General features: G+C 39.9%; 1 long non-coding RNA gene across 1 annotated transcript; it reads left to right on the top strand.

The window, feature by feature from the left end:
• Nucleotides 1–213: 213 nt before the first annotated feature.
• On the top strand, nt 214–2,791 carry LOC145792282 (uncharacterized). Its single transcript, XR_014331673.1, has 3 exons — nt 214–1,048; nt 1,151–1,258; nt 2,482–2,791. It is a non-coding gene; the product is annotated as an uncharacterized LOC145792282 (long non-coding RNA).
• The last annotated feature ends 9,278 nt before the right edge of the window (nt 2,792–12,069 follow it).

The following is a 12,069-nucleotide window of genomic DNA, read 5'->3' as shown; positions in this document are numbered from 1 at the left end:
TTGTTACTTGAGTAGCCAAACTATTCTCGTCTTCTCAAGCAACTGAATAATGGACTTTGTAGAATTCTGAGAAATGCATTTTCATCTTCTTCACTTTCTTCATCTTCTCATTCTTCTCCTCCATGTTTCTTTTTTCTAGCCTTGCAAAGGATGGTCCATCTCTTTCTAGCTATACAAAGGTATTATTATATGTTGAGGTGTGTGTCTCCCACAATAGTTGTGTACCTTTTGTGTGGTCTATTGAACTTAAATATTATATACAGAAAAATAGGCCAGGATTTGGTGTATTTGCAAAGGTTATTTTTCTTGCATAGTCAATGAAATGGGAGTAGGTGGAGATATTCATTGGTGTAAACTAATCATGAGGGGGAAATTAAAGTTAAAAATTGGTTGGTTCTGTTTTAAAAAATGATTAATCAAATCAGTTTGGATTTACTTATTCATTATGAGAAAGCTGTTCGATTAGACCATTATCAAAATTGCACAACCGACACAAATCTTTCACTAAACTACGAGTTTTGTTTTTCTGTTTTATCAGTTTTCCTCCAGATGTCCTGAAATTCAGTTGTTTCCAAGCAATACATCTTGGCAAGGCTCTGTTTTGGTTTAGCTTTGTGCAATACATGTCATCAATTGGAATGTTGGTTATTTTGCTTTAATTTCTAAGGAGTATCTCATCCTCCTTCTTGATGACTTATAAACCTGTAGCCACCAGCTATTATCTTGGTGTTATCTCCTGCCAATCTAGTGGGGAAGAAGTGGAAGGTTCAAATCCCAATTTTGGTTAAGGGGATACATTTTGAATTCTTACTTCTCAAGTGGACACACACGCACACGCAATACACTTGATGTGAAATTACATAATTGAATGTGAAAGGATTATTTATTTCACTGCTCATGCTTGTAAGTAGGAAAAGAAGTTATGATAACAGAATATCAAAGTTTCCTTTTTTATTTATATTTATTTATTTATTTTTAGGTGAGGGATAACCCTGCAACATTGTTGGCTTTAAGCTGGTATTGGGCCTCTGGTGTAGTAGGATCCAAGGTTTTGCTTCACTCTGTCTTTCTCTCAGCCTCATTTCTACCTATGTTATGTTTTAGTTTCACTCATAAATATTTATGCTTTGGCTTCTTTGTTTTTCCACAGGATATGGTTATTCTTCCTTACAAGGATAGCCTATTATTATTTAGCAGGTATTTACAATAGTTGGTCATGGAGTCACTTGGGAAGGAGTTTGACTTAGATGGTAATCGGGTATGTCCAACCATCTCTGCCAACTTGTCTTGTTTGAACACGGAACAAATTTGATGTCCAAAAATATCATTATCTATTTAATTGTCGTTAGTATTGTTTACCATTGAAGCATTTTGAATTTGAGACTAAGGTTACTTATTTCAGATGGCCATATATTTTTGTCACATTACAGAGTGTCAACTTGACAGTGGTTTAGGAGGAAACAGCTGAATGGAGTAACCATTTTCTGAGGAAATATTCCTTTTATCTTTCTTTGGAGGCAATTTTTAATATTTTGGTTTTTAGGAAGGACTCTTATAACATGTTAGCATTGTTGCATCTAGTTAGGCAGATGACATGTAAATTGTAATAACAAATTTTCTAGCAACTTTGTGCTTCATGTCTTTTTCATTTAAAAAGCGATTTTCTTCAATTTCACCCTCACTAGAAAGCAAAATTTGATGATTTAGTATCTATTAGAAATCTTGTTTCTTATTCTCATATTCTATTTCCCACCCATCAACAAGGAATTGGAAATATTGGATTTTGATTTCCTAATTGTTAAAATGGCATTTGATCCTGGATTTCCAATGTGTGGACATTTTGATGCAGATGGATGGTGCACCTTTATCCATTAACTGAGTTCTATTACCTACATATAATGATTAAGACATGACTATCCCTGTCCACAATAGACAAGATACATCTCCTGTTAGATACACCTTTATTTTACGTCAATGCTCAATAGCCCCTTTGGTAATCATGCTAGAATAAAATTTAGGTTGTTATTCTTTGGAATTTGAAGTTATCAACCAGCTATTTAAGATTCGACAGTTAATTGAGCATGATATTTAAAATACCATGTCTAGCCTAGGCAAGGGCATGTTGGTTGCCCAAGGCCTTGCTTTTACTAAACCCCAAATTCAATATAACCAAAACACAAACCACAAATTCAATTTAACCAAAACACTTCTGTATACATATATAGATGTCGTTTACATTGGTCGTGTAATTCTTGGTTTAGATTATCACATACAATGGTTCGTAGGTTTAGGATTTTTGCAGAGTGTTGATGGATTTGGTTTGTTTTTAACTTCTTTGCTCTTCTTTAGTGGTCTAACCATTTTTCATTTTGGCATATTTGTATTGTTTCTCTTTTGATTGATGAAGAATTTGTTTTCCAGTTTTCTATTTATGATGCAGAGTGTACCTGCTGACTTTTTTCTTTGTTTCTTTGTTTTCAGCTGTGGAGGAGTGCTCATAGAACTCCCAAGCAACCTAGATCTTTTGGATGATATTTCCTTTGTGAAGTTGGGCCTGTTGGATGATATTTCCTTTGTGAACTCCCAAGCATTTCATCATTTTTATTTGCTTATTATTGTGCTAACCAAGATTGTAGAAAATTGATGTGAAACTTCTATTGAAATCATATTTTTTTGCTTGTCTTTTTGAATTTGTCTTTGATAGGTTTGCAATATGTGATAAAATATTTTTTCCTTTGGTTGTGTTTATTGCTTGATTTTGGTTGAGAATAATTATGTAAAGTTTGACTAAATTTACTCAATATATTGAACTAGCAGCAGACTTTTTTATCCATATTATTCCTATTTTTTAGCTTTACAAGTATTTTTTTGGGTTAAACCTCAAAGAATTAGCACAATTTAAAAAATAAAAAATGAAACTATAACGGCGTTTTCAAACTCCACTATAGTATAGTGCTAACGATTTTATTTTTAAAATAGAAAAGAGTTATCACGACGTTTTTAAAACGTCGCTAAATATGGCATGACGTCATTGTACCGTTATGTAGTACATTTAGCGGCGTTTTGAAAAACGCCCGTCTATACTAATATAGCGACGCTTTAAAAATGTCATAATGCTACAGTGACAGCCGCATCTTCGACGTTTGGTAGAAAACGTCACAAAAAGAATTAGTGGCGTTTTTGATAGATATAGCGGCGTTTTTTAAACGCCACTAAAAGTCTAATTTCCCGCAGTGCACGAACCAGAGTTACCTAAAATACAATATAAAATATATAAAAACCCTTATGAAAACTTCCATCTCTCAAACCATCTTTTCTGTCTCTTGTGTATCTTGTGCCTCGCAACTCTTAGAAAATCATTGATTTATATAGCACTCGTAGCAACCTTAGGAAGGAATCAAACCAAATAATAATGTTATAATAGATGTATTAAATTTGTTGTAAAAGGTGCTCATAACTCTATTATCAACCAAGGAGTTTTCTCATGAACAAGGATTAAGAGAGGCTACCCATTATCTCATTTTCTGTCCAATCTTGCGGTAAAAGGTCTTAATAACCTGCTGAAAAGAGCAAAATAGATTGATTTGCTTAGGGGTGTTGACATCAGTAATTCTGGCCTAAACCTTACTCACATCAGTAACTCTTGTTTTGGAATTTGGATTGGAATGAGATGGTCCACCTCAAAAGAATTATGCAATGTTTTGAACTTGTTTCAGGCCTCAAGATTAATTTTCATAAACCAATCATCTGTGGGATATGTGTTGATAGTGATTTTGCTAATCAAGTGGCTGACTATCTGAAATGCAAAGTGGGGAGTTTGCCTATCAATTATCTTGGCATGCCGTTAGGAACCAATCCTAGCAGAGTCAAAACATAGGAGCCTAGAAGATCAAGAAGAAACTCAGCTCTTGGAAGAGAAGGTATCTCTCATTGGGAGGAAGAATCACTTTGGTGAAGTCGGTAATATCTGCTTTACCTCTTTATTATATGTCCCTTTCCAAAGTTCCAATCAAAGTTGCGAGCAAAGTCGATAAATTGCAAAGAGCTTTTCTATGGGGGGACATTGAGCAAAGAAACAAAATCCATCTTTTAAACTGGAAAGCATCACTACAATATATAAGAGTTTTAGTGACTAAATTTTTTGATCTCTAAAATTGAAAATTTTGTTACAAAAGACATTTAGAGACAAATTTTTATCGTCGTGAGGATAGTCGCTAAAAGGTCGTTTCGAAAAGTAAAAAAATAAGACTTTTAGCGACAAAAGTTTGAAAATGTCACTAATAAATACACTTTTAGGGACAAAACAATTTTGATCTCAAAATGATTTATTTTTTGAGACAAAAAATTTGGATCCAAAAATATAATAATTAATGTCCAATTTTCGTTGATAAAAATATAATAACGACACTTTTCACAACAAAAATATTTGGTCCTTAAAAAATAATTGTCTCTAAATTTTGATCTCTGAAACCTAAATTTTTTTGTAGTGCATGGTCAGTTAACAAAAAACTAGGGGGATTGGAATTTCGCGAAACCATTGAGAACAATCATTCCTTGCTTTGCAAATGGTGGTGGAGGTTCGCTGTGGAAGATAAAGCTTTGTGGCGTAGAATCATTTGCGCCAAAAACAAGGTTGAGCAATCAACTTGGTTTCCAACCACTCCAAGCTTACAGACTGCTCTACAGTTTGGAAACACAGTCTCACTGGAAGGCCAAAATTCCCAAATTCTCAACTTTTTTTTGTAGCAACTTAAAATTCAAACTTGGTGATGGCCAAAGATTGAAATTCTAGACCGATGCTGGGATTTCTTCTAACCCATTTTTGGAGCTTTACCCTAGGCTCTTTTTTTTTTTTCCAGCAATGCTAGGTATCATGAAAAACCTTTCATGAAAATAATCATGAAAGTTTTGTGACCCTTGGATTACATTTAGAATAAAGCACCACACACTAATCAAGGTAATCCAAGGATCATAAATTTTTCATGATCATTTTCATGAAAAAAATTTCATGATCCCTAACTTTTCCCTTTTTTTTTTAGCAGTGGATAAAGAATCCAGTAGTTTTCACTTCACTCGTTCTGAGCCCAATTGCAATCGACCTTCATGGACCACGGAGTATAGAAGACCATTAAGAGCTTGGTAGGAAGAGCTTCACCATGAACTTCTTCATCGACTCAATCGATCGTTTAGATTTAGAATTGAGAATAGGGACATTGCGTGCCGGAGCATTTCCCCTTGTTAATATAATATTGCTAATTGTTTAGATATAGATGCTTTATCTTTTCACTTTATTCTTTCGGTGATTACCAATCATCATTTGGTATCCAATGTACATTTCCTCTCTCTATAAAGAGAGAGTTCATTTCTCTTGTAAAGATACAACACATAATATACAGAAACCATTTTGCTCTCTAGCTTCTCTCATTCATTGCTCTCTAGCTTCTCTCTCAAACTAAACTTACATGGTATCAGAGCACATCAACCTGTGCGAAATTTTCTCCTGAGTCCAACGGCACCAAGCCCGTTCTCAGAAAAGCCAACACGCGCCCACACGCGCCACCCTTAGCCTCTGCGCGTCAACACGACCGCCACCACTCTCACATGCGCCCACACGCGCCAACTCCTGTCGCTCACTTCCGCCACGCGCCCACACGCGCCCACACGTCCGCGGCTCCCATACGCCGCGCCTGCTACCGTACGCGTACCGTGCGCCGCTTTGCTAGTGTGCACCCGCGTGCGCCAAACCAGCTACCGTGAGCCGCGCCTGCACCTGTCTGCTAACGTGCGCCGTTGCCTTCCTGCTAACGTGCTCCTCCCTGCACTCTGCTAACGTGCGCCGCTGACATCATTGCTGACATCATCTCTGTCCAGCATACCTTTCCTTGCTATTTTCGACCTTCCGGACTCACTGGTACACTCTGTTTTACCTAATTTTGCTCCTACGGATCTATTTCTATTACTTTAACCCTACTCAACTAGTATTATGGATCGTCATGATGCCTCCCATCCCATTTCCGTCATTTTAAATGGTTCAAACTATGTTCTGTGGGCCCAAGCTATGTCCTCTTTCCTCAAAGGCAAGAAGCTCTGGCGAATTGTCACCGGGGATGTGGCTAAACCAGTAAAAGACAGTGCCACTACTGAAACTCCTGTTCATACTGCTACATATGAAGACCGACTTGAGGAATGGGACAGTAAGAATTACCAAATCATTACCTGGTTTCGTAATACCTCTATTACCTCTATCAGTCTTCAATTTGGCCGCTTTCAGCTTGACTCTGTAACTACTCCTGCGAAAGACATCTGGGAGTTTTTGAAAGAACGATACCAGACTACTGGTCTTGCCCATCAATATCAACTTCAGAACCAACTTCACCGCATGCGCCAAGAATCCACTCAGTCCATTAATGACTTCCTTTCTCAAATGTACTCTGTTTGGGATCAGCTTGCTCTTTCCGAACCAGCATGGCATGACCCCGAAGATGCCGTTTTATTTACTATCCATCGCAACCAGCAAAGGTTGGTGCAATTTCTCATGGCTCTTACCTCATCCTTTGAGCCCGTACGTGCCTCTCTGCTTCATCGCCATCCATTGCCCACTCTTGAACAAGCAATTTCTGAGTTGCTATCCGAGGAGACTCGTCTCGGTACTCTTCAAACTCATCATGTGGACTCTGTTCTTGCCACTCCTCCGTCCCGGCCATCATTTCCCCAGCGGACTACTGCTTGCCTCTACTGTCAGAATCGGGGCCTTCCTTCAACCCATCTCCTGGTCCATTGCCCCGTCAGATCCTGCCGCTACTGCAACAAACTTGGTCCTGGTCATCTGCAACAGGATTGCTTTCGCAATCCCTCTCGCTCATCCTCCAATAGCCACTCCTCTCGCGGTGGCTCTTCCCGGGGAAACTTTCACCGTTCCGGCAATCAGTCTCATCACACTGCTGCTGCTGCTTCCGGGAATCAGTCTCATCCCACTGACACTGCCACCTCTGCCGGGTTCTCTGAGTCACCTACTCCATCTACCCCTCGCTTTTCTCCAACAGATGTAGAGGCCATGCTCAAACAGCTTCTCTCCCCATCTGGTACACCTCCTCCTACTGCTTTGTCTGTCATTCCAGGTAACTCTTCTTGGTATTTTGACTCTGCCTGTTGTAATCATATGACCTCTAGTTCTACTATTTTTTCTTCCTTATCTTCCTCTCCTCATATTCCCTCAATACATACTGCTGATGGTTCTCTCATGTCTGTTCGTCATGTTGGTACTGTTTCCACCTCTTCTTTATCCATACCTCACGTTTATCATATCCCTGCTCTTACCTTAAACCTTATTTCCATTGGTCAATTATGTGAACTTGGTCTAACTGTCACTTTTTCTGCTACTAATTGTTTGGTACAGGACCCTCAGACAGGGCAGACTATTGGGATCGGCCGTAAGCATGGACGTCTCTATGAACTCATTCACCTTCATGTTCCTGCCTCTCCTCAAATTGCTGCACCTACATCTCCTTCCTCATTATCTCCCTTTCATCTTTGGCATTGTCGCTTAGGGCATATTTCTGTTAATCGCTTAAGGTCTTTGGTTTCTAGTGGACAGTTGGGTCATGTAATTCCCGATAATTTCGATTGTATACCCTGTCAACTTGCCAAACAACCTGCTTTATCATTTAATAAAAGTACTTCTGTTTCTCTTGCACCTTTTGATCTTATACATTCGGACATTTGGGGACCCTCACCTACTACTACTATGGGGGGATCCCGCTATTTTGTTGTTTTTATTGATGATTTTTCCCGGTTTACTTGGCTTTTTCTCATGAAACATAGGTCTGAATTGAAACACATTTATTATCGTTTTGCACAAATGGTCCACACCCAATTCTCCAAAACCATCAAAATTTTTCGCTCTGACAATGCTATGGAATATCGGGATTCAGATTTTCTTTCCTTTCTTCAGCATCATGGTACATTGCCTCATCGTTCCTGTGCTGGCACATCCCAGCAAAATGGCCGCGCTGAACGGAAACATAGGCATATTCTTGACACTACTCGCGCTCTCCTTCTCTCTTCTTCCTGCCCTGAAAACTTTTGGGGAGAAGCTGCCCTCACTGCTGTTTACACTATCAACTGTGCTCCTACACCTGTCATCCATAATCAAACTCCCTTTGAACGTCTGCATGGCACTCCCCCTCCGTACGCCAATCTCCGGGTTTTTGGCTCTGCCTGCTTTGTTCTACTTCAATCCCATGAACACACCAAGCTTGAACCTCGCTCTCGTCTTTGTTGTTTTCTTGGGTATGGCATTGAACATAAAGGCTTCCGCTGTTGGGATCCTCTCTCTAAACGTCTTCGTATCTCCCGCCATGTCGTTTTCTGGGAACACCAAATGTTTTCCTCGCTATCCTCTTTTCACTTACCCGGACTTTCCACTATTGCACTATTTACTAATCCTTCCATCGATCTTTTCTCTGCTGATTTTGATACAGGTTCCTCCTCCATCGAGACGCCCTTGCTCACCCCTGATCCTGTCCAGCCTGCTCTACCTGAAGGTCTACCTCTTGCCACCACACCTCCTTCTCCACCGGCTCTTCCTCTCACCGATCCTCCTCCGGGTCGACCACGCCGGGTAACTCAACCTCCTATCCATCTTCGTGATTATATTGTTGGATCTGCTGCCTTCTCTACTTATGAACCTACCTCCTATCGTGAGGCTTGTACTAATCCTCTTTGGCAGCAAGCTATGACTGATGAACTCCATGCCTTGGATAAAGCTCATACTTGGGATCTTGTTGATCTTCCTCCTGGCAAGACTGCAATTGGCTGCAAATGGGTTTACAAAATCAAAACACATTCTGATGGCTCTATTGAACGCTACAAAGCTCGTCTTGTTGCCAAGGGCTTCAACCAAGAATATGGCATTGATTATGAGGAGACATTCTCTCCTGTTGCTCGGCTTACATCTGTTCGCAGTTTACTTGCTGTTGCTACTGCTCGCCACTGGGGGCTCTTTCAGATGGATGTCAAAAATGCTTTTCTCAATGGTCATCTCCTTGAGGAGGTCTACATGCAACCTCCACCTGGGTCCACTTTTCCACCTCATCAGGTTTGCAAACTACAGCGTGCTCTCTATGGTCTCAAGCAAGCACCTCGTGCTTGGTTTGCTACGTTCAGTTCTACCATTCTTGCCTTCGGATTCACCTCTAGTCCCTATGACTCTACTCTCTTTATACGGACTACTTCTAATGGTACTACTCTTCTTCTTCTGTATGTGGATGATATGATTATCACTGGTAATGATACAGCTGGTATTCTCCACCTCAAACAATTTCTCCACCAACAATTTGAGATGAAGGACCTTGGTACTCTTAACTACTTCTTAGGCCTTGAAGTATCGCATGATTCTACTGGTTCCTATCTGTCCCAGGCCAAATATGCATCCGATCTTCTGGCTCGTGCTGGTCTTACTGATTGCAAAACTGCCTCTACTCCGATTGATCCTCAGATTCGTCTCACTCCTCTTGATGGCACTCTTCTCTCTGATGCTACTCTTTATCGCCAGCTCGTCGGCAGTCTTGTCTATCTCACAGTCACTCGTCCTGACATTGCCTATGCTGTTCACATTGTCAGTCAGTACATGTCGGCTCCTCGCACTCCCCACTATACTGCTCTACTCCGCATCCTTCGCTACCTCAAAGGCACTCTGTTCCATGGTCTTCACTTCTCGGCTTCTTCCTCTCTTGACCTACGTGCCTTTTCCGATGCTGATTGGGCTGGGGATCCTACGGATCGACGCTCCACCACGGGATTCTGCTTCTTCTTAGGGGATTCTCTTCTTGCTTGGCGTAGCAAAAAACAATCTCTCACTGCCCGCTCTAGCACCGAAGCTGAATACCGAGCTCTTGCTGATACTACTCAGGAACTTCTCTGGCTTCGCTGGCTCCTTGCTGATATGGGAGTTTCTTCATCTACTCCTACCCCTCTCTACTGTGACAATCGGAGTGCTATTCAGATTGCTCACAATGATGTTTTTCATGATCGCACCAAACATATTGAGATTGATTGTCATTTCATTCGCCAGCATGTTACTTGTGGAACTGTTCATCTTCTTCCTATTGCTTCAGTCGATCAACCCGCTGATATCTTCACTAAGGCTCATCCTCCTGGCCGCTTTAATGATCTTGTTTCCAAACTCAACTTGGTAGATGCTTTCCCTCCTTGAGTTTGCGGGGGGCTGTTAATATAATATTGCTAATTGTTTAGATATAGATGCTTTATCTTTTCACTTTATTCTTTCGGTGATTACCAATCATCATTTGGTATCCAATGTACATTTCCTCTCTCTATAAAGAGAGAGTTCATTTCTCTTGTAAAGATACAACACATAATATACAGAAACCATTTTGCTCTCTAGCTTCTCTCATTCATTGCTCTCTAGCTTCTCTCTCAAACTAAACTTACACCCCTGATGAAGTATTTTCTGTCAATTTGCTGTATGGTACTTCCGAATCATCTCTTAACCTCCCACTTTTTCCAATTATGAAACTATGGAAATCTGCTGCAGCACCTAAGGTAAAAGCTTTTGGATGGCTATCTTGGTGGAACCGAATCGCTACATCGGATTTACTTTTCAATAGACACATCATACCCAATTCCAATCCTTGTTCTTTCTGTGGATCTGAAGTAGAAAGCATTAGCCACCTGCTGTTACAATGCCTGTGTTCATGGAAGGTTTGGTCAGATAGCATCGAATGGTGGGGCTTGTCCTGGGTTTCACCAGGCTCTACTCCTGATCTCCTATCATGGTGGTACGGCCACAACGTTAAGAATTTGGCTTAAGTTATTTGGAATGCTTTACCCCTTGCTATTCTATGGACCCTTTGGCTCACAAGAAATGATAAGATATTCTTTCAAAAGGAACCAATCTAGGAAGAAGTCACAGAACTTGCGAAAGTAGGAACTGCTTTCTGGGTTAAACACTTTATCAACCTTAAAGACTATTCAGTGAATGACTTTTTATTCTCATTGGAAGTAAATAAATCCGTGAGAATTAATGGGCTTCATTGAACTTTGTTGCTTCTCTGTTTTCACTTCATTTTCAGTTGGGAACTCACCAACTTTGTTTGTTGTTTTGTTCTGGGAATGCACATGATTGGGCTGGGAGGTAGGTGCCAACATAGTTGGGATATCTCTCTTTAGCTATGATGCAACTTTCTTCCCAGATTTTATGTACTCCCTTTCTCTCAATTTTAATAAAACTTTTCTTTGCCGATCAAAAAAAAAAAAACCCTGTTATTAATATTTTGTAACTCCAACCTGACACTCAACCAGGAGGAGAGAGAGAAAAGAGGGAGGAGGAGTAATATTTTTTTTTTGTTATTATTACAGAATACATTAAAATGGGTTCTACTTGCACTTAAAATACAATATATCTGATCAATAGAGCTTGGTAGCTGCGCAATTTGCAGGCCGGTGCAACATGGGTATTAGTCAACAAAAATGGGCAATCGGTTGTAACAAATGATGTGCCTTTTGTTGCTCATTCAGCATAAGTGGTTGAAGCAAGAGCTTGCCTAGAAGCTTTGCAATGGTGCTACTCCAGGGATATAAGGGCCATTCATATTTTAACTGATTGTCAAGTGCTAGTAAACAATCTGCATTCTGGAAGAGCAGCTGATTGGAGTTGTCAAAATATTTTGGTTGATATTTGTAATATCTGCAAGTTTATGGATTTGTACGTATTATGAAATTTCCTAGACGTTTTGTAAAGCCAGCACATGATGCTGGCTTGTTAGCACTGTTTGTTAACTTATATTGTTGGTATGGTATTGAATTTCCTATTCCTCAAAAAAATAAAAAATAAAAAAAAATATATATTTTAACTTCTCTATCGTAACATTCATCCACTCATGAAATTAACAAATCTTAACACAAAATTGTGTTTCACTTTGATTACTTTTTACTAGTTAACACATGGTTCTAAATCGCAGTATCGGGTAGTGTAACGGTATCGATCGCGGAGTATCGGTATCGGTAGTATCGGCCGGTACGTATCGGGAATCGGGTGTCGCGACTATG

This window comes from Camellia sinensis, chromosome 6, assembly GCF_055761805.1.
Source record: "Camellia sinensis isolate YWXY chromosome 6, ASM5576180v1, whole genome shotgun sequence".
Lineage (NCBI taxonomy): Eukaryota > Viridiplantae > Streptophyta > Magnoliopsida > Ericales > Theaceae > Camellia > Camellia sinensis.
Note: the sequence above shows the minus strand (reverse complement) of the source record. Positions and strands in the feature narration are given on the sequence as shown.